Genomic DNA, 23939 nt, shown 5'->3' with positions numbered 1-23939 from the left:
TACTTCACTTGAGTTCTTTTTTAAAATTAATTTATAAAGAAAATCATAGCTTCATAACATATAAGTTTCACTGCGGAATTCAGAAACTATTTCTATGTGAATTTTAATACAGTTGCTGATTTGTTCTTAAAGCCATGATACAGTTGAGATAACATATTGATACTACACGCTGTTTCCATTAAAGATCATGATTTTTTCCAAGAAACTACCATCATATAATTTCTTTCATTTTGCATTTTTTATAAGCTGAAAAAGAAATCTATTATTTCACAAATAGGTTCCTGGATCAAAATGACTCTTTTAGGTGCTCCTACACATTTAAAAAAAAAAGTTAATTATCGATTCCATCAAAGAATTAGTGGACGAATCGCAATAATAAGGTCCCTTGAATTCGAAACCAGTGAGTTAAATGTATTCTGTAACTCTGGGCCTCTGACTCCAGTGATACTTCTTTCGCAAACAAAAATGCAAAATAAAGGTCAATTAAAAAGTAATTAAAATAGTGAAATTAATTCATACTTGGGGGGGGGGGGGGGTATGGGCTTCCTGGGACCTCCCTAAAATCTGCTACTGTGTATCACCTTCCCAAAAATGTCTGGGGTAATCACTTCTTGTGTTTTAAAAATTATTGTTTTGCTTTTGAAATGTATTCCATGTTTTGACGTTCAAAGTTTTTTTTTCTTTTTTATTCTTCAACTGTGCTGATATTATTTTGTTCTTTCTTGTTACAGTATCTGTGAAAGCACAGAGAAAGACTTCTGCCTTAAAGGTTGAAAGTTCTCCTTCATCATCAAAAGCTGGTATATTATTTTATGATTATACGTTTAAAAGCATGATTACTATGCACTTATTTATGTATTGCTTTTGATAAACAAATTAATGCATGTTTAGGTTTATTTTTCTATATAGTCTAATATTTGCGACTCCTGGAGCTAGGGACCACTAAGCCAAGCCTAATGGTAAAATAAGGCCCTGAGCTTGTTATTTATTTACAGAGTTCAACAAAAATTATAAAATTTTAGGAGCCAGGAAAAAATTTTAGGTACCACTTATAACTAATTACTTCTCGCAGATGGTTCACCCATTATTTTTTTTTCAAAAGTTTTATTTAGTTCAAATGTGTTACTTCAAGTGGGTAAAAGTATATTTTTGTCCCTTTTTGAATTTTTGGAGTAATGATGGATGCCGTTTAGTGGTGCTTCAGTTTTGATAGTCCGCAGTAATTGGCACATGTGCCAATAGTCACTACTGTGTTGTGCAATGTGTCACTAGTTTGGTTTCTCATACTTTTGCAGCACTAATATTATATAGGTTGTACTATTGATTTGAATCTCACAGACTCATTCTACTGGAAGTTTTTTAAGACGAACAATAAAAGGCAGGGATGAAAATCTTCTGCAGATCAGCAATTTTCCTCTTTTTGTATTTTTCTTTTTATTTCCACGGTTTTAGGCATATATCAGTCGCGTCATCGGTGAGACAACATGAAACAATATAGGGACGATTGCGTTTATGATACAAAAAGCAGGAATTGTCATAATGCCGCGTACATATGATATCGTTTACTATGTCGGTACCAGGGATGAAAATCTTTGGCGGATTCGCGATTTTCCGCTTTTAGTATTTTTTCCATTTCCTGGCCAAGGGTTTTCAAGCGATCGATTGCGATCTTCCTGCCATGATTTTTGCTGACTCATGTGTTTTTTCTGAGGTAGAAAAAAGAGCTCCGAATGGGGAGAAGGAAATGCTTGAGAATGACGTAGCAATCGTCAGCTTCGAAATCCATTTTCGAAATCCAATTGCATCCACTTCCATAACACTAGCTCATTTCTGTCTACTATGCCATCCTACCACTTAGACCTTTATAACTTTTGTAGACTATTATTTTCAACCCTTCTTGTATTTTATTTTTTGTAGGACTCGACCGATGCATCGGCCTGGCCGATGCATCGGCGCCGATGGTTCAATAATTTAGCCATCGGCATCGGCGGCCGATGCTAACTTGCAGGAAACATCGGCCCATCGGCCTTAAAATACATCAAAAAGCCGATGGAATAGGCCGATGTTTTTTTTTTTAAAGGACCTTTGCTGTTTTTACTTTTTAATACAAAGTAAAGGGAGTTTTTGATTTTTGGGAGTTTAAAACTGTTTACTTAAATTTCAGTATGAATTTCTATTTTAGTCACCTCTGAAAGAGTTTTTAATACTACATTCAGGTACCAAACAAGTTAATTATTGCGTTGTTTCTCAGGGCCGTCGAGAAGGGGGGGCAAGCCTATGCATTGCATAGGGGCCCGTGAGAGATTGAGGGGCCCGCGAAGCGGGCCTAAAAAAAGAAAAAATCCTTCTCACCACTTTTTTCTTTCTTTTTTTTTTTAAAGCTTTTTAGTTTGAAGAAACTCTTTCTCCTAGAGATTACAAGTTTTCAATCTTGCAAGTTAGAAGTGAGAATTTCTTTTTTTTTTTTTTTTTGTCCTCATCTTCAGAGCCCTCTATCGACTGTATCAACCAAAAATAAATATGATTTCTTTTTGCGTAAATTTCAAAAAAAAAAAAAACTCTTATTTCTGAAAGATTACTAGAATTTTAGTGAAATGGACAAGGGGAAAAAAAAACAAAAAACGCTTGCATTTTTAGCGTTTGAAACTTAAAACATTGGCAAACGGCTCAGTTTGATGAAATATTTTAAAATATATATTGATTTGAGTTTTAAGTTTTAAGTTCAGTGATACAAATTGAAACAAATTCTAGCGTTGTTTCAAGAGTAAGAACGATTGCCTAATTTGGGAAAACATTTTGGACGAAACACTTCTCATCAAATGTCTAAAAGGGACACTGTTATGTCACTCAAGGGTGCTCACCTAGGGGGGTCAGGATATTAAATTTTTTTTGGGGAGGGGGTGCCCTTTCTCTTGGGGGGGGGAGGGAAGGGGTTCCCCTGTGTCACTGTATTAATTAGAATCAGTGTTGAATTTACGTGTAAGCTAAACAAGCTATAGCTTTAGGTGAACTTTCTGAATAGTTAGGGTGTTGCTTTCTCATTAATACCTGTTTTTAAAATATTTCCACCATTTATTTTAAAGAATTTTATGCATTGTTTGATCTAGATAATTTTTCAATTGATTCAGCGTTGTTTGTCGGTGGGTAGAAGGGATAATCAAAACTAACGAGTCGAAAAATAAAATATGTAACCGAAAGTCGATGTGAGCAAGTTTCTTCTCTCTCTCGCTCTTCCTCTCTGTCGATAAATATCAACGATTTGTTGAACCAAGGGCAATTTTTCTTTTGTATTGCCTTAATTTGCAAAAGAGTGCATTAGTTTAGAAAAAATCTGTATTTTGTTTTCCTATTTTTGCTGATGTTTTTGTAGTTCGAATTATCTCATATAAGACCTCAAAATGCAGAATTTTTTAATGCATTTTTCAAAAACATTTACGGGGGAGAAACCCCCGGACCCTCTCAAGTTTGAGGTATTCTACCCTCAACTCAAAGGAGGTCCTTGTATAATTCTTCTGCAAAACCCTCCTCGTCCAAGGTAAAAAAAAAAAAAAGACAGTATACCAAAACATTTTTTAAAAACACATTCATGGCTATACTGCTATATGTGCCAGAGGAAAAGACATAGTTGGGAAAAAAATTAAAAAAAAACCTGTTAATGTTGTCAGAGCTACAAAAAAGGTCCCCCATACTTAAAATAGCCTGAGGCTCCATTAAGTCGAAATCCGGCACTGTATACAAGAATCTCTTTTTAATAACATTACAAAGTTTGGATTAAGAAGAAGCACAGCAAAACAATTTTAATTGAGAGAAAAAAACTTTTAGTTAAAAAAAAAGAAAAAAAAACCTTTTTATCAGACCTAGACCCATTGACAATATTTAGGATATTTATGTAAAAGCAGAGCGAAGAAAGAGGAGATTCAAGTAAAAAGTTAGGGCTCTGAAGAAAGTTGCATAGGGGCCCATAAATCCTGTCGACGGCACTGTTGTTTCTTGCAGTTGGATGTACGTAAATATCTCTCATAAGTCATAACTCAAAGATGGTAAGCTGTAGAAGGTTAAGTTTTTGCATGTGGGGTGTGCGTACGTTCCAGTTGTGCGCTTCCCTTTCTGTCTTCGATTGGGTGTTCTGAAAAGCCGGTTTACTCCTTTTTTGTAGCTATTAATTACTTATTTCAATGTAAAACTAATATAGTGTCTCAGACTGACGATCATTTGGTGATACATTGCCGCATTGGAAACCATGGAAACAAATATGAGATGGCAAAACCGGTTTTTGTGTCATTTTGGTAGATTCCCGTTGAACCGACGGCAATTTTTAATTTTTCGATATTTTTATTATGAATCACATTAATGCAGTCTTTTCTGTATCGCTTCGGCGGAGCTACAAGTTTGGGGCCCATCGAAATACATTTTGGGGCCCCATTTCTCTATCACAGAAGTTGTAAAACATTTATCATAAGCATTTTTGTAACTCCTACGGTGTCCCTATAGTTATGGGGCCTTTCGTGCAGTTGCAACATTTGCTATATTTTAAATCCGCCACTGCACGTCAAAACAAACTCGGGTGCAAGTTTAAAAAGGATTTTTCAGCTCCATTTTTATGATTATTTTGAACTCGATTTTTTACGACTATTTTTTGAATTTCCGAGAACACTTGCGTGCCCCTCCTCCCACTACCTCAATTTCTGAAATTAAACTCTAGTTGTACTTCTGAGTTCTTTAAATTAACAATATTTAGATATTTTTTTATTCAAACTTTATCTATTGTTTAGAAAGAATTTAGAGCATTAATGTAAGAAATTGATTAAAGACGTTTTGAATGGTGACATAATTCGAAAATCCAAGGAACTTTTGAATTTTTTCTTCAGAAGTGCTGAAGTAGATTCAGAAACTCTTCCGAGGCGTTGGTGGTAGCGGTTCTGTACTAAGCAAATGAGGCCTAAGTTGGGGCCGAAGTGTGAGTTACTCCAAAATCAGAGGGTGACCCCCCCCCCCCAAACCATCCCTCGTCGTTTCAAGCATTCTTAAATATTTAGAGCGATTATTTATTTTGGTCAAGAAATGTCATTTTGCGTATTTCTCATACTTGTTTCACCTATATTTCATAATGCGACTTCTTTTTTGCATCATTAATAGCGATCGATTTTTTTTCTGTTGTGAGTAACGATTTTTATGTATTTATATAAAATCAATGAATCAGTTATTTTCGTTTTTTATAGAAAAGTTTCAAGGATTTTTTATTATGCATTTTATAAAAAAAATTTCAGAAAATTATTGTTAAAATTAAAAATTTAATTTGAACTTCTTTGTAAAGCTTCATAAAAGATTAAACAATCAAATTGTTCAATATTATGTGTGCAAACATCAGATCAAGTAGTATATTTATTTCGGTTATTAACTTGGTGTAAATATTGAGTTTTTTTTTTTTTTTTGTAGCTGCGTTTTAAGAACCTCGCTCTTTTCATGGCTATTTCGTTTTTCAGCAAAATGTATGTCACTATGATAGCTTTTATGAAAAATGCAAACTTTTCTATTCATAAATTTTAAATAAGTACAAAAATATTCCTATTATGATTTAATATTGTAATTTATCTGATACCTTTTTTGTTTAATTTGATGACTAAAAAATGTCTACGTGCAATCTTTCCACTTTAATTGCGTAATTTGTTGACGGTTTCATAGTTTTATTCTTATTTTTTTTTTTTTTAAATTGTTATTATTATTTTTTTGAATGATTAAATAACATAATTTAATGTTTTAAAACTATTTTTAGTGTACCTAAATCCATACATTATTACAATATTGCTGAAATCTTAGTTATATGTTCAATTAAAAAAAAAATCTATTGGTTATTAAACAGTCTCTTTGTTTTTCTTCCTTTTTTTTCATTCTTTTTTTTTTTTTTGGCTGTTGTTCTTTCTCTTTCATTACACAGCAGTCAAAAAAGGAGAAGCATAACTACACCCTATACAGATTGTACGTGATACGATCCCAAAAGTTCGGGAACAAGCTGTATAGAACCTTACTCAAAATAGTTCACATTGCCGAAGCACGTTCACCTTTAAAAGGTCACCTTGAGGGACTATGTACTTCTGCCAGTGTTCATGAAACTTCTGGAATCAGTCCTGGAAGCCGTTTTTCGCTACCTTCGATGATGCAGCTTTATCTTCTCCTGACGGAAAAAAGCGACGTCCATGCAAATGTTTTTTTTTTTTTTTTGGCTGGGAACAAGTAAAAGTCACTCGGAGCTAAGCCTCAACATGAAACTTGCCTTCTTCCCCACAATGAAGTTTAAGCAGCGCAAGAGGCCTTACAGGAGGTTGCGAAAAATGTCTTCCACAAGAGTGCTTCTAAAAGACGAACGTTGGCAGAAGTGCATAGTCGTCCAAGGTGACTATTTTGTTGATAGATGTGCTTCGGTAATTTGAACTATTCAGGGTAAGATTTTATACAACTTGTCCCTGAACTTTTAGATCATACTACGTACGTATGTGTTTTTAACATACTATTTCATAACGTTTTTGAGTGACGCAAGTTTACGCGAGAATTTGAGATAATTAACTGAGGAGGCGTTCAAAATGGATATTTCTGTCATCTATATGTTCTTAAGTACATATGCATGTACAAATGTGCCGGAAAAACTTTATGAAATTTAAATTGGGTGATCGTAAAATAGAAATTTAGGTCGAAATCTGTTTTTTTTTTTGTGATTATATCATTCCTTATTCGTAGAAAGGAAGTAAAGTGAAATTAATAAACGATCCTTTAAATCCCTGATAATCTTATTAATTTATTTCTGTTTGATTTTTTTTTTCCATCGGCCAACGGCATCGGCCATCGGCCATCGGCAATCGGCCATTTGGAGGAAAACAATCGGCCATCGGCCATCTTTGAACAATCGACCAACAATCGGCATCGGCCCATCGGCCAAAAAATGCCATTGGTCGAGCCCTAATTTTTTGCTGAAGACTTGTACGCTTATTGTTTTGCCATGCCCATTTCAGTCTCTTTCAAGCAATCGCACAAATACAGGGTGGCGACAGATCAGGGAAAAGTCAGGGAACTTTATCACTCAGGGAAACATCAGGAAATATTGAAAAAATAACAAAAATTCAGGGAAAATTGATCAAATGAAGAAAAAAAAATTTTCTTTGCAAAATGAAGTTCTTTAGTTCCCTACAAATTTTTCACCAATTATTTGTTGTATTAAAATTGAATTTTGACTGAAAATCAAATTTGTTTTTTGCCATGGTATTATTCGCTGTCACTTCAGATTACACGCAGGGTTTTTTTTTTTTTTTTTTCATTTCAATGTTGTTTGTTACTAAAGTGGTATATGATTTTTTTCCGACAACTAATGAAATCATTTGAAATTGAGTTGTGTAAATAAGTAAATATATTTTTATTATTTTTTAATAGTTAAAATGCTGTATCCATTCATTAAAATCTGTTAGGGAATAGCTCAATGTGACTAGTTGTTGGAAGATTTCAATTTGTTTTACATAAATATGTCTATTCTGCCCTGTGCAGGTAAAGGGTAATAACAGCAGTTTTTTTTTTTTTTTTTGCATTTTTGTCATTCTATGGTGCGTTATCTTTACTTCACATACTCACTTATTTGGTTTACTCTGAAAAATAGGCGCGAAAAAAAGTCTTAATTCCAACATTTTCCTATTGTTAGTACTGAAACCACCACACATTTCTTCAAATATCTCGAAAACTAATGTCTGCAGAATGCAGATACTACCGTTTACCTGCAGACGGCAGTATTATTTACGTAAGTCAAACTACATTACTTCTATACTTTAACTATCACTTGTTATTCTTGCAGCAACTATTATACTGCTTGAAAATTCAGTTCAAGATTATTTCCATTTAAATTTTTTAGTTTTATCATGATTAGATATGATATGTCTTTAAGAGTGGTTTTAATAATTTCTTACAATTCTTATTTCACTGGTTCCTGGAAGTAAAGTATTTGTTTTAGATTTCCTATAATATTTCTCTGTCGATAATTTAATCAACTATTTTTACCAAAAAAAAAGTGGGGGGGATTTTTTCATAATATATTTTTTATTAACAGCTTAAACCGTTTTAAACTGCATTTTATTTAATATGCAATGCTTTTCAGGTAGGGCAAAGAAAGGAAACCATTACTATAAGTAACGTAAATCAGGGAATTTCGGTGAACTTAATCAGGGAAAAGTCGGAACTTTTTTTTCCAGTTCCTGTCGCCACCCTGAAATACCCCCTCACCTCCCTTCTTTCCCCACCTTCCTATCAGGAGTTTTGCTAAGGCAATCTTTCTTTCGTGGGTAGAAAAAAGGAAGTAACTTGCTGTTTGGGGGGGGGGGATGCAGGAGAGTAACGGTGCAATCGTTTGATGTAGCTTTTGAAATCCGACTGCATCCGCTTCTTTAACACTCTCTCATTTTTATCTGCTATGCCATTCTACTGCTTAGACATTAATACCTTTTTGTAGTATATTATTTTCACACACACACACAACTCTTCTTGCATATATATTTTTCACCCGAAGACTGTCATGCCCATTCAAGCCAGCATCATTTTTCAGATTTTGTTTTAATGCTTACCACAGGTATAGCTCTTGAAGATTTTAATGAATTCTAATTTATTTTAATTATATTGTGCAATTTTATTATGATATGCATGTTAATATAGGAAATTAAAGATGCTTATACTCTCCAAGCATGATATTGTGTTTAAAGCTGTTTTATTAATTTTAAAGTAATTATTTTTATGAAAATGCTTAAAATGACCATCAAATCTCAGAAAGTTTTAGATTATTTATTGATTTGTATACAATATACCCAGCTGCTCTACAAAACTTCAAAATGCTTCTCAAAATCACCACAGGTGCTCCTCAAATAGTTTCTCCAAGGTTGGCAACAATGATATTGTCATTTTGTAACTATGGTGTCTAATGATTCAGCTTATATTGAGTGTTTAATTACATGGAATTTTTATAGCATTTGACGTCACATTATCAAGTTGTAATTTCACCAAATGTTTGGGCTTAAGAATGAAATAATTTTTTTCTATTAATATTTAAAAGACAGCATAGTATCAATATATATGTATAGTTTTGCGTAATACTAAAAAAAATCCAAATTTTTAACTCGTGCAATTTTTCCTCTTTTTTGACTTTGGGCTGTTTTCATCCCTGAAAAAGCCAATATGTTTGACCACCAGAGTCAAGTATTGCGAATGTAGAGAATTGTTTCATTTTTTATGGTCCCTTAGAACCATTGGGTAAAATTCCTTTTTCTGTGGAATCGGCTATAATTCGTAAAATCAAAACTGCGTACCAACTGATGAAACAGCAATAATCTGGATATTTTTCCCATGTTACACTCCAGATTTACTTTTATTTCTCTAAAATACTTTTTCAACATGAAGACGTGTAATTTAGCATTAATTTATGTAAGACTACTTAGTTTACATTAACATTAATTTTCTTTCTTATGATGATAAAACTTGCATGTAATGAAAAGGAAAAATAAAGTTATTTTCTAGTTCTATAAATACGTGCCAATCACTGGATCACAAAGTGCCATACACTGGTATCTGGTGCTAATTACTGGTGATTTTGGTAGCTTTTTATGCATATATTTTAATAAAAAATCTATTAAAATAGTTTTGCTTTTAGTGAACTAAATAGATGCACAGATGTGTATTCTTTGATACAAAAATATTTGCAAGTGAATATTATTTTTCTTAGTAATGAAAACAGAGGTAAGTTTAAGGACAAACTCTTAAAGTGCCAATTACTGGGGACGTTATCCTAATTATCATTATTGCTGTATGTTTGAAGCTTCAAGCTTCTTTTATTTAAATTATTTTGCAGCTAAAACTTTTTTTCAGTATTTTAAGTAATTGAAAAATGATTGTGTATCGCATCAGATTTTTCCGAGAAAAAGTAATAAATTTGTTTTCATGTAAATTCTTTCCTTTATAAAAATTTTGTATGATTTATCGGAATCCAAAAAATATTCCGAGAAATTTTAGATTCATAAATGCATGTCCTTGGTAGCAAAATAATTAAGTTGAAACTCTAATTATTTCATGTGTATCACTAGTCATTGTTGCATAAATTGTTTTTTAGTTATGATAGTAGTGGAGATAGTTACATTTCTCTCTTTAATTTAAATTTTTTTAAACATATGTCTATAGCATAGATGAGATGGTTACAATTAATTTTCACAAAACACAAATTTAGATACTCTTGTGAAAAATAATGTTTTTTCTGGAAAAATTGCATCCTGTGAGTCATGGAAAATTACGAGCAGAAATCATGGAAAGTCGGGGATTTTAAAACTTGAAATGTAGTAGATACCCTGCTTGTAGTTTATTTCTGCAGTAAAGTTGACGTTATTGCTGTATTGGTAATATGTTTGTCTTAATAAGCCTCCCAAATCCTGTAGGGAATTGTGATACATCCTGTATATATATTCATACAAAGTTCTAATGAAGTTGAAAAATTCCTTCTGTTATATAGGGAAGACCGATAGATATGCTGGAGGAAATCCTTATTGTCCTCGACCAACCCCATCCTGGCAGAAACCTATTACTAATTTTTTTTCTAAAGGAGAAGGTTCCAGTTTAAAGTAAGTTATTTTTCATTATCTAAGAATCTGAGTTTGCTTTTACTAGCTGTCAACTTTTTAAATCTGTGATTTTAATCAAATGATTTTTTTTTATTTTTAAGTTTTAGATTCCATTCCATCCTTTAAAGTACTCTTGGAAAATCTTTATGTTGACTTTGTAAAGTGTGTAATTTCTATTAGTAGTAGTTGTTTTTTCATTTTTACTGAAGGAAAATCTACATCTCAGCATACAAAAAAGAATCATTCTGCTATACAAAGAGACCTCATTAAGTCTGAATCTTTTAAGATAATAAAAAGGCTTTTTTTGCTGATATTGCAGGGATGAAAGTCGTCCTATATTTCCTATAAATCCTATATTTTCCAAAAAGGTCAAAAATCATCTTATATTTCTTATATTTCCAAAAGATTCCTATATTTTTGGTACCTCAGAGGAATTCTACACCTTATGCATAAAGAGATATGTGACCTTTCGTTGAAAGTTATGCAGAGCGCAAGTAATTAAAAGTAAGGCCCTTGGCCCAAAACAATTTGGAGGCCCCCTAAATATTCTATACTGGAATGCAGTGATTGATTTACAGGTTTGGGGACCATCAAAGTGCATATTTGAGGGCCTCTTTGTCTATTACAGAACTATGCATCAGGGTTGTTTGGTTTAAACCAAGTGGTTTTTTTTTTAAATGTTTTTTTTTTAAAACTTCATTGTTTCCCCCCCAAATGTTTTCATAAATTTTACATATTATTGCCAAGAGTAAAATCTTATTGATGCAAAGTAATTATCAAAACTTTATAGATAAGTAACAGATTTAATAAATTTAAAAACTTATATTTTTTAAGGTAATGCAAGTTTGCTAAATAGTTTTCCTTTGTTTTTTTCTTTTTTTTAATCAATGCAGCTTTCCTATTAGGTACATAAATATACAATTCGCATTTGAAAAGAGTCCAAATAGCATATATTACCCAAAACTTCATTTACTACCTAATTTGCTTGATTACTTAAGATTTATTGAGATTATGTACCATTGAAGCAATGCATAGTGTATATAAATTTTAACGCTAAAATATTAAAATGACAAGATTAAAAAAAAAAGAACTAAAGAAGTCCATGAACACTTAGAGTGGGCATAAAATTGTGCTCATACCTGCACACTTTTTGCATCCTCGATAGACGATGCAGTCAGAGAAAGAAAAGACAATATATAAAATTATGAAAATAGAAAATATCCTTGTAACTCAGTGCTCTTATTAAAAAAATTTAATGCTAAATTATCACCTTTCAAACAACTTTTTTTTATTCAAATATAATGAAAAATGTGTCATGTATGAATGGCGACGTTAATTTTTGTAAGTCTTCATTATTAAAATCTGTTAAAAGAGTATTTCCATACTGAAGCTCTTAATTTTTTTTTCTTTGATAAAAAAATTGTATTCCTAAATGCATTAAACCAGGAGAAATAATGTTTCTGTACCATGGAAAACATTATTTTCTTAAAAACTACTTGTCCTGTTTCTGTAATTGTTGTCACCCATACATTAGGTAAATAAATTACATGATTTGTAACTTTTTTTTTTAATCTTTAAACAAAATATGTGTTGATCTTTTGATTTTTAAAGTTCTGTAATTTTTATCAGACTTGTGATTCATTTGTAGGTACTGAAAAATGCTTTTCATGTTTAAGAATGCGTGATTTTAATTTTACTTTTTTGTTTATCGTAGATAGTTATGATTATGAGGAAATTAATTTACAAGAAATTATTCTTGGTTGTTTGTAATTAGTGTCTGAACTAGCACAGTAAATTATTTCTTTGATTATTTATACCAAGGCCTATTTAGGTATTGTATTTTTTATAGTAGTTAAAGATTTCCAGACAATATTCTCCTGCAGAAATCTCTACATATGAGGAAATGAAATTACAAGATTTTACTCTTAATTATTCAATTAGTTACAAAGAAATTAGGTACAAATATGAATGTTTAACGTTCCTTAAACAATTAATTGATAAAATCATCATGATTTTCCTAAAATAAAATTGTTTATCTTACAAAAAGTTGTTTGAACCAAATAAACCCGGTTTAAACCAAAAAAAAAAAAAAAAAAAATTTTTTTTTTTGGAAATCCTTTTTTTTTTACAAACCCCGCTAGCATAAATCATGTATTATGTGGCTTTATGGATCCCCTTTGGGGACTCTTAAAATTGTGACACTGTTAATTCATTAGTGGCAGAAAAAATAAAAAAAATTCTTTAAGGAAGATTCTTTCCAATTAACAAGTCATGTTTTTTTATTATTAATATTTTAAAAGTGTATGTATTTTTGATTGTTGTATTGCCTGATTCTTGAGGTAATTTGGGGTCCCTTAGGCAGATGGGGCCCCAGGCATAGGCCTAGTAGAAAAAGAAGCTCTTAGGGAAAACTGGTGAAAATTTACTTGAGTTAGATCAGAGAATCATTTTGAAATTTCATATTGATAAAATGTTGCCCCGATAGCCCCAAATGAACTACAAAAACATTGATTCAAGTTAAAAATATTAAAGTGTCTTGCACTTGGCCTAAAATTTATAATTTTCTTCAAAAGACTAATATTTTTCTATATATTTTTTTTAAAAACATTAGGTAAATTTTTAGCTGAATATATTTTTAAAGCTAAAAAATATAAAAAATAAGGTAGGTAATTAGCATTAAGTAGGAGATTTTGCTCTCATGCAATATTTAAGTGTCCCACATAGTACTCAAAAATATGGGTTTTTTCATGTTTCAGTTAAATCTTTCATTTTAAATACATTATTATTATTTATTATTATTATTATTCATTTGCAAATGTTGATTTTAAAAACATATTCGTTAATAATTTTTGAAGTTGATTTTTTAGTATACATTTATGTATAATTTTTTAAAACATAAGTAAAATAAATCAATCAACCATTGATATAGATACACTGTACAAGCAATTTTCAAAACAATACTTGAGAAAGATAATATTTTTATTGGCATTCACTTAACTAGCATAGCAGTAAGAAAATCGAAGATAAAGCTCCATGAGATTTTTTTGACACTGTTTTTACTCTACAAAAATGTTGATATCTGGATTGAAACTGGACAGTTTGTCTCAAATTACTCGCAACATCAATGCATTTCTGTATTATTTTTTTAAAAAACTGAAATGAAAAGTCTCATTCAAATAGGTAGGTTGTTGAAAAGCCCCTCAAGTGTTTCAATTCACTGATTAGTCATGCTAGTTCAACAGAGAAGGAGCATTTTTAACTTGAAGCTTATACTAGTTTCTTCTGCAATTTTCTTTAAAGGAGTTTATGTTTTATTAAATTTCATCTACTATTACGGAGGAAAGTTCCCAAGATATCTTTATCCTAAAGTTTCTTATTGGCTATGAGTCAGGGAGAGCTTTTGAGTGACTGTACATCTAATAAGTAAATTTTCGTAAATTTGGTTCCGATTCTCTAGAAGTATCCACGGCCCAGTAAGAAGCTGCTCACGGCCCACGGGTTGGGAACTGCTGGTTTATAGGATCAAAAAACAGTGTATCATACATTGTATAGCGCATAGTTTATCATCATTAGAAATCTCTTTGAGTTTTTTTCCCCTAATGCTTCATTTAAATATCTCTTAACTTTCATTGTATGAATATATTTATTGTGATATAAGGAAATTCTGTTTCTGCACAAAAATACATCCTTATTTATTGACAATCGAAACAGTCTTCTGAACATGCCCTGTTCTTGGCTTTACTAAAATGTTGTCATACTTTCTTTCGGGTTGTTTAGTCCCCCCCCCCCCCCAGTCTCTTCTTTTTTTCCAAGCAAATTTGCTTTGGTTTTTTTTGAGCAATCACGATTGTTTATTGTTCTCATTTGACTGTTTTGATGTCCTATCTTTTTATTTTCCCACCGCCACCCTCTGCACCCTGTCACCATCGACCGGCTCCTCACGATGCTGCTCCTATAGCGAAAGCCGTCTCCAGGTTGCATCCATGTCCTACACACACCGCGCATACATACGCAGCTACACACACACGCACACACACATACACACAACTACCCACACATTCATGCCTGCAACACTGACACAAACACATATGCCTACATACACATACCCCCCACACACACATACACACATTCATATACACAACTACCCACACACTTATACCAGCACACAGACAAACACACATGCCTACATACACATACCCCTACACACAAACACACATACCCCCCCACACACAAACACACACGCCTACATACACACACTTGTGGTATCGAAAAACATAATTTGAATTCAAGATGTCAAAATTCAAATTAATTTTTTTTTTTAATTTTTTTTTTTGAGCAATCACGATTGCTTATTGTTTTCATTTGACTGTTTTGGTGTCCTATCTTTTTATTTTCCCACCGCCACCCTCCGCACCCTGTCACCGTCGATCGGCTCCTCACGATGCTGCTCCTATAGCGAAAGCCGTCTCCAGGTTGCATCCATGTCCTACACACACGCGCATACATACGCAGCTACACACACGCACGCACACACATACACACAACTACCCACACATTCATGCCTGCACACTGACACAAACACATATGCCTACATACACATACACATACCTCCCCACACACACATACACACATTCATATACACAACTACCCACACACTTATGCCAGCACACAGACAAACACACATGCCTACACACACATACACATACCCCTACACACAAACACACATACCCCCACACACACAAACACACACTCGTGATTACGAAAAACATAATTTGAATTCAAGATGTCAAAATTCATTTTTTTTTTTTGAGCAATCACGATTGCTTATTGTTCTCATTTGACTGTTTTGATGTCCTATCTTTTTATTTTTCCACTGCCACCCTCCGCACCCTGTCACCGTCGACCGGCTCCTCACGATGCTGCTCCTATAGCGAAAGCCGTCTCCAGGTTGCATCCATGTCCTACACACACGCGCATACATATGCAGCTACACACACACACACACACACAGCTACCCACACATTCATGCCTGCACACTGACACAAACACATATGCCTACACACACATACCCCCCTCCCCCACACACACATACACACATTCATATACACAACTACCCACACACTTATGCCAGCACACAGACAAACACACATGCCTACACACACAAACACACACGCCTACGTACACACACTTGTGATTGCGAAAAATATAATTTGAATTCAAGATGTCAAAATTCAAATTAATTTTTTTTTTGAGCAATCAACAATTGCTTATTGCTTTCATTTGACTGTTTTTATGTCCTATGATTTTATTCCCCCCCCCCCCCCAATCCTCCCTCTAAAGCACCACCGTCGACCTGCCTCACGATGCTGCTCCTCTTGCAAAAACCGTCTCCAGGTTGTGTCCATATCCTACACTTACATGCATACATACTCGCACCCTACACACACACACACCTACACAAACACATAACCACACATACATACACCTACTCCCCCATACACAAACACATACACACACCTACACATACACACAGCTACCCACACACTCATGCCTGCACACAAACACAAGCACATATGCCTGCACACACTTACACATACCCCTCCCCCACACACAAACACTCATGCACACAACTACCCACACACACATGCCTACACACACATACACATACCCCTTACACACAAGTAGGCAATGGACACCACCGGAGTCAGGTCTGTACCTGGGTCCACGGTGTCTAGAGTCGTAAGTGATTGGATTTTGTTCCTGTAAGGGTTTAGGGGACCCCGGCCGAAAGGTCAGTACTCTGGAAGCCCTGGATGGCATAGCAGAGCGCGGTTCCCTTTTTGTGTACCCTCCCCCCCCACACACACAGAAACACACACGCCTACATACACACACACTCATGATTGCAAAAAACATAATTTGAATTCAAAATGTCAAAATTCGATTTTTTTTTTTATGATCAAAAAAATTTGTATTGCTTATTTCAAAACTGAAAACTATTCTGAACACAGGGAAAAAGTTTCATTGCTTTAGTTCAAATATTTAAAACGTTATGAGTGGTTTTAGGCCATGCTCGCTATGTGTTCTTATGCAAAAGAAAAACTTTAAACTGCTTTTTCTTGATGATGGTATTTTTGTGTTTTCACGTCATTAGAATCCCTAAGGATTTTTTTCTATCAAAGATACAACTTTAAAGTAATACTTTTTGCAATTGGGATAACATATTTGACAAAAATTACTCACAGGGGATTTAATATTTCAATCTCTGTTGAAGGGTTTTTTCTCCTTCCCATTGGGGGGGGGGATTGAAAAAATAAAGAAAGCCAGAGTCAAATGTTTCAAAATCCAGGAGTCAGCCATTTTCCTTCCGACTCTGCAGCCCTACTTCCATCACGAGATGCTATACACTAAAGCAATGCATAATAATGCAAAAAAATAAATTTTGTTCGAATATTTGTAAAAAATTTATACTATCATTCCCTGTGGCAGAATTTTTGTTTTACTTTCTGCAACAAATTTTCTGAATCTAATTCTTTCTGCAAGAATGCTCTGTGAAGTGAAAAATGAACTAATGGACAAACTTAAGAGCAGTTCATTTCGAAAGTGGAAAATTTATTTATTAACGAATTTCACACAACTTCTTGTTTAGGTAAATTCATTTATACAAAAACGAAAAGCATTAAAGCTCAGTATCAGGGTTTCCAACAGATTTTCAGTTTTCGCTAGGGGGAAAAAATCTAACTTTGAGCTAAGTCTATATGGCAAAAAATATTAACACCATGGTAACAGCAATTGTTAAGTGGAGGAAAAAAAAATCAAATCTAACCAAAAGCAATGTAAATTATTATGCTGATTTATGTAATGCTAGTGTAAATTATTATGTTATAGCAGGGGGTGATTGTTTTAAACAGAGATGCTACTCTCATATTTAAGTTTTCAGTCTTAATCTCTTAACATTTAGTTATCTGTAGTTTTTAATACCAGAAAACTAGATGCAACATCTATTCAATACTCAAAGAAATAAAATCTGAAGAAAAAATTTTTTTAAATTAAAATATTCATTTCAGTTTGTGCCCACCCCCCCCCAAAAAAAAAAAACTAAAACATGCATGTGATTTGAAAAAATAAAGAAGGATCACCCCTCCTCCTCCCATAAGAAAACTAAATTAAAATATGCATTTTACACAACTAAAACCAAGTATCCCCCTCCTCCCAAAAGGAAAATGTATTTAATTGAAATATGCATTACAGTTTGAAAAAAAAAAAAACTAAAACATGCATCTGATTTTGAAAAAAAAATGAAAAAATAAAGGGCACCCCTCCCATAAAAAAATTAATATGTGCAATACACCAAGATTATAAACAGTATCCCCCTCTTCCAAAAAAGAAAATAAATTTAATTAAAAAACGCATTTTAGTCGGAACAAATTGAAAATTCAACCCCCCCCCCCCCCGAAGAAAATAGGATTTTATTAAAATACTAAAGCAAAAAAAGAAATCCCATCCCAGGATTGCCCCTCCCCCTAAGGGCAAGGGCGTACCCCCTTCAATATCGCGGAGATCCCCTATGAAAAAAATACCCCTCAAAACACCCCCCCCCCTTACAAATTTTAATGTCTCAGTCTTTGCCAGGATCCCCCCCCCCCTGCCAGGTGGGCACCCTTGCCCTCTCCCTCATGTGAAAAAAATAATTTAAATCCAGTACTGGAGCAAACAAAAGTTCCCTTTCCATGCGAAGAAAAAAGAATTTTAAATAGAATATGCATTTAGAAAAAAAATCTATAACTCCTCCAAAGAGATTTTCATTCATGTAATCACCCCTATCTGAATAAAGATTGGTCAGCCCAAAATACAACACAATTTATCAAGTATTCCATCTGTTTTCTGTTGCTGCAACTTGCGACACCGCAAATAAGCAATTTTTTAAGGGCTTAAATTAATTTTTCAACAGAGGTGAAAAAAAGCAAGTCGGCACAAGTCTTTCACACAAACACAAACATGTGCGTTTCCAGCCACTCTTCTTTGATCAACACAGGGTTGCTTTAAAATCGCTCCACATGGTGAGAAGTTCTGGTTAGAACTGGTTTCTATCCATGCCATACCTACCGATCTCACCATATTGCAGACTACCACAGTCATCATATGATCGCTCGATTTGGCGCCTTGCCAAAGTTTTTTTTTTTTTTTTGTAAATTGTTGCAATTATTTTATTTTTTATAGGAAATCAGCCCTTTTCCTTAATTCATAGTCAAGTTAAATTTTTTACCGGTGAAACAGCTATCCTTTGGTATTGTTCTGCAGAATAATTTTATTGCTGACCTTTTTTTTTCCCCTATCCCTTTTTTTCCGTCCCTTAGTGCAAAATCTTTTTGCACAAACTCTCTCTCATTCTGGGACAATGTCGCCGTGTCGGCAGCTTTCTGCCACGGGGCTGTCATTTACCATTTAAAAACAAATGTCTTGTTTCCTGATTTTAGCAACAGAACTGTTGCTCAGAGCTGTGCAATGAGTTCTGGGATTCATGAAAGTTTAGATTAGAATCTTGCTGAAGAAAAGAAGTGATTAAAATGATATTTGTGGTCCTGTTGGGGGCTTAAACTCACAACCTTTGCATTATTAGCGTGACTCTCTAACAAAATGAATCAACGGGTCTCCCTTTCAGGATGCTATGCATTGAGGCAATCAATGCATAATAAAAATAAAGAATAAATATGTTGCCCCCCCCCCCCCCCTCCTCAACAAAACAACCAAATTGTAATTTATCTCTTCATTTTTTGCTAAAAGTAGTGAAAAAAAAAATCTTTAAAATAAAGACTTATTAATTTTTAAAGTTTGATAAAGTATTGAAAAAGTTATGGCGTTCCCATGAAAACCTTTGAAAAATGGGTATATATGATTTAAAGTTCAATTAAAGCACCCTCCCTTGATAAATAATTAATAATATTATATATATATATTTTTAGTGATGAAAATGGAGAGTCTGTTCCAGGGTTGTAGCAAGGACTCTGATTGTACCCCATTAAATCTAGATGTAAGTGGGAATATAGAGCCATGCTGCAGTGAAGACACCCAAAGCAATTTGGAAATCGAAAATGCCGAAAACGTAGATCCTTCTGAAAATGAAATGAAAGAAACAAACAATGATGAGAAAGAATAATATTCTTCATGTTGCAAATCTTGTAAACTTTCATACTTCATCTTGTAAAATGTTTCTGTGTATATTTTTTTATGTTTGAAGTTCCTTTAATAAAATAAAATTTAAATTTCTGTGTTAAAATTGTATTTTGAAATGTATTACAAAATCCTTATATGTTATTTCTGTAGCCTGTTTTTTGTTTCTATGCGAGATCTTCCTCAATTCTTGAACAATTTCTTTGATTTACACCTGTTTTTAAAGCTTATCGTGCAGGCTACTGACGAAAAATAGACCCACAGTCTAAAAATTGTTTTTTTTCTGTCAAAAAAACCTGTTTTAAAGAACCAGAATGAGGTTTTCGGTTAAATTTATAACTTTAACTTGCACAGTGACCGACAGAGCTGAATAGCTCGATGGCAGAGCATTCGACTGGTAACCAAGGAGAATGAGTGTTCTGGGCCCATGTCCGGACAATCTGCATCAAAAAATTAGAAAAATATTGCAATACATGGACACTTAATAACAATGAATAACGAATATGAGGGAATAGAATAAATGAGATGGAAATGCTCCTTGCTGTTATGAGAACTTTATGCAACATGTAGCTAAGTTAATTCTTAACTGTAAAGCTTTTTCTTTTTTTTTTTTTTATTTAAAGCTTTATCTCCAGTAAGAAAATTAAAGCATAATGTAAGCGAAAATATAAGTATCAGGTTTAAGATTTCAGACTACAATGGAATTGTTTTTTGTTCAGAAAAAAATAATAAATCGTATAGTAAAATACAGATTCTTCTAATGAGTTTTTTGACTCATTACATTTTGTACAAATAAAAAAAATTACTACCTCATTTTAAAGGGTAAAATATATATTTTTTCTTCTTTTTGCAAAAAAAAAAAACAAACAAATAGCCTGTCACATTTTTACTACATTCCAAAGATACGCTTAAAAAAGAACTTAGTTCAAATTATTTTGTATTTTAACCATGCTGTTAAATGATGAACACATGCCACCATCTAAGTCATAAGGGTTCAAGCAGCCTGCGATAACAAATTGTAAAAATTTTCAAAAATAAAAACACTTCTCTTCAATATCTTATCTTATATATTATTTCTGTGGATTATTTTTCTGTCAGTATGCGAGATCTTATCTCTTGAAGAAATTCCCCCTCATTTTAAAACTTATCAGGCCGGCTAATGATCAAAAATAGACTTACGGTCTAAAAATCAAGTTTTCAGAAACTCCCCTTGCTGTTTCAAAACCTTGATGCAGCCTGTAGTTCTTATGAAGATTCTTTTTTTAAGCAAAATTCTAATAAAGTCGAGTCCCAGCTTACGCGAGGGATGCGTTCCAAGACCATTCGCGTAAGTTGAAATTTCGCGTTGTGGAAAGGGGTATGTGTAAAAACTTTTACAAACATACCCAAATATTTTAGACACTTGTAAACATCACCTCAAATTGTTAAAAACCATTTCTTAACTATACATTACTGTTCCTTACAGAAAAAACCGAGTTTTTATTTGTATTTTTTAAAAAGTAACTTTTTTTTTCCACAGAAAATACTGCTACGATGCTCAAAATCAATGATTAATGGGAAAGAAATACATAAAATAAGCCACTACGGTACGTACAGTATGTAGTAAGAGAAACAAATGCACTATACTGCCGTGCTAAGCACAGATGTGGTATCTGCACATTTTATCAAAATTGAGTTATTGACACCAGGTGGTCGTTAGTAATTTAATTTACCTAAATCTCAAGTTTTTTGGCGATTTGTGAATGCGAAATATTAAAAAAAGCTTTAAGAAAAAAGTCGTAACTGCAAATTTGCTTAGTTTGCTAAGGCAATTTGAACGTAAGTGACAAATACTAAGCCTTTAAAGTGGTATCTGCGCAGTTACCACTTTTTTTCTTAGTAATTTGTAGATGGGTCATTCCATATCAAGTGATCCAAAGTTTTTTCCCTCACCCTTTTGTATTTCTTTGAAATTTGGCTCATCGGTTGCACCCTTTGAGGTAATCAAGAGTCCAAATTTTTAGATTTTTATCTCTATTATTTTTTTATTTATGACACTTTGATTTTTCGAAAAACCCTCTTTTTTTCATGGATGCTTGAACATAAAATGGACGATAACTCAGCACCAAATATAGATAGAAAGATTTGGTAAAAAGCCTTTTAAAGTACATTAGTTGCTGTTTAATAGGATATGCAACATGACTAATTTCAAAAAAAATTTAATTTTTAAAAAATGAAATTTAAATTTAAATTTCTCAGAAAAGGTATAATGTATTTTTTTTAAAAAATTCTCAAAAATTTGTGTGTATTTTATCTTCATTTGTGCAAATTTTCAAGTTGGGATCTCAATGGGATCATATTTTTGTGAATTTTTAAATAAAATTTGACATATGAAATAATGACATTTTTCAGGTTCTAACTAGTTAAATATGGGGTTCTCTTACTGGGGATGGTCTAGTAAGTAGTAATTGATCATGACTATGCTTGAAATGAGCTGACATGAATTTGTGGATTAGTAACACCCCCCCCCCCCCCCCCCCTCCGCCACACAACCACATTTTATCTTTTTTTTTTTCAAAACAGTATTCAAAAAAAAAAAAAAAGCTGGCACGTAAGAGTTATAACCATAATAAACTGGGACGCACGCTGCTAAACATCAGTAGTGACTAAAGCTTATAAATGGGGGGGGGTCATAAAAACTAAAAGTCATAAAAACTTGAACAGACAAATAGAACCACTCATTTACAGCTTTTTTTCTTTCGGAAACTGGGACGGTAGGGGGGAGGAGGAGGGTGGAGGCAATCTGGAATGAAACTTAACAGCATGAAAGGTCATGCTCAAACTAGCAAAATTTGTTTGATCTATAACTGCTTTTAATTTATGTATAAATAGATCTCGCTGCATTGCTCTCTTTTACGACTGAAATTAAAACAAAGCTAGCATTAAAGAAAAGAAAAAAACAGCTGCACTCCGAATGTTGTAGAAAGACATTTAGTTTTATGTGACAGACATATGATCTGACACTTAGATTTATTTTTAGTTTAGTGTGAAAAGAATGAAACAACACGGGGGGAACACTCCTATTTTGCTATGATCTTGTGGCAAACTATATCTTTCCTCCCTCCAATATTGAAAGTTGGTGCAGGGGTAAGGGATGAAATGAATCATAACTTTCCTTATCAGATAGTGAATTAATAAAGTACACTTTGTGAAGTTCGAATTGAAAAAGAAACACTTGGTCTGAAAAAAAAAAAACCCATCAGGTGAGGCGTGATACTTGTATAGTGTTAATCGTATGTGTGGATGAGTGGGGGGGGGGGGGTAGTGTACTTCGTCTTGCTTTAAAGAAGAACATTTGCTAGCTTTTAATATGTTTTCTATTCATTTTGTTTTATTTTATTCATTTATTTATTTTTTACATTTTGAAAATAGTTTTGAAAAAAAAAATAATAAAAGTGGTGGTCCGGGAGGGAGGGGGGCTTTTCTTATTTTAAAGAAGAACATTTACCAATTTTTAATAAGTTTACTATTTATTTTGGTTATTTATTTATTTATTTATTTTTACATTACGAAAAGTTTTGAGAAAAAAAAGGACAAAAAGTGATTGTGTGGCGGAGGGGGGGGGGGGGGTACTAATCTACAAATTCATGTCAGCTCATTTCAAGCATAGTTATGATCAATTATTACTTACTAGACCATCCCCAGTAAGAGAACCCCATATTTAACTAGTTAGAATCTGAAAAATGTCATTATTTCATAAGTCAAATTTTATTTAAAAATTCATAAAAATATGATCCCATTGAGATCCCAACTTGAAAATTTGCGCAAATAAAGATAAAATACACACAAATTTTTGAGAATTTTTTTTAAAAAATTCATTATACCTTTTCTGAGAAATTTAAATTTTAAAATTAAATTTTATTTTTTAAAAATTAAAATTATTCTGAAAATAGTCATATTGCATATCCTATTAAACAGCAACTAATGTACTTTAAAATGCTTTTTACCAAATCTTTCTATCTATATTTGGTGCTGAGTTATCGTCCATTTTATGTTCAAGCATCCATGAAAAAAAAGAGGGTTTTTCGAAAAATCAAAGTGTCATAAATAATGAAATAATAGAGATAAAAATCTAAAAATTTGGACTTTTGATTACCTCAA

General features: G+C 33.0%; 1 long non-coding RNA gene across 1 annotated transcript in view; it reads left to right on the top strand.

Moving 5' to 3' along the window:
• LOC129218569 (uncharacterized) overlaps nucleotides 1-19875 on the top strand; it is an 81716-nt gene extending 61841 nt beyond the window's left edge. Inside the window, exons 2-4 of the long non-coding RNA XR_008580339.1 lie at nucleotides 732-800; nucleotides 10520-10628; nucleotides 19592-19875. This is a non-coding gene — a long non-coding RNA (uncharacterized LOC129218569). The remainder of the gene's footprint in view (nucleotides 1-731; nucleotides 801-10519; nucleotides 10629-19591) is intronic.
• Nucleotides 19876-23939: the final 4064 nt, after the last annotated feature.

The sequence above is a fragment of the Uloborus diversus genome, chromosome 3 (genome assembly GCF_026930045.1).
Source record: "Uloborus diversus isolate 005 chromosome 3, Udiv.v.3.1, whole genome shotgun sequence".
In the NCBI taxonomy this organism is placed as follows: Eukaryota; Metazoa; Arthropoda; class Arachnida; order Araneae; family Uloboridae; genus Uloborus; species Uloborus diversus.
The sequence above is the reverse complement of the archived record's forward strand: the minus strand, read 5'-3'. Positions and strand labels throughout refer to the sequence as shown.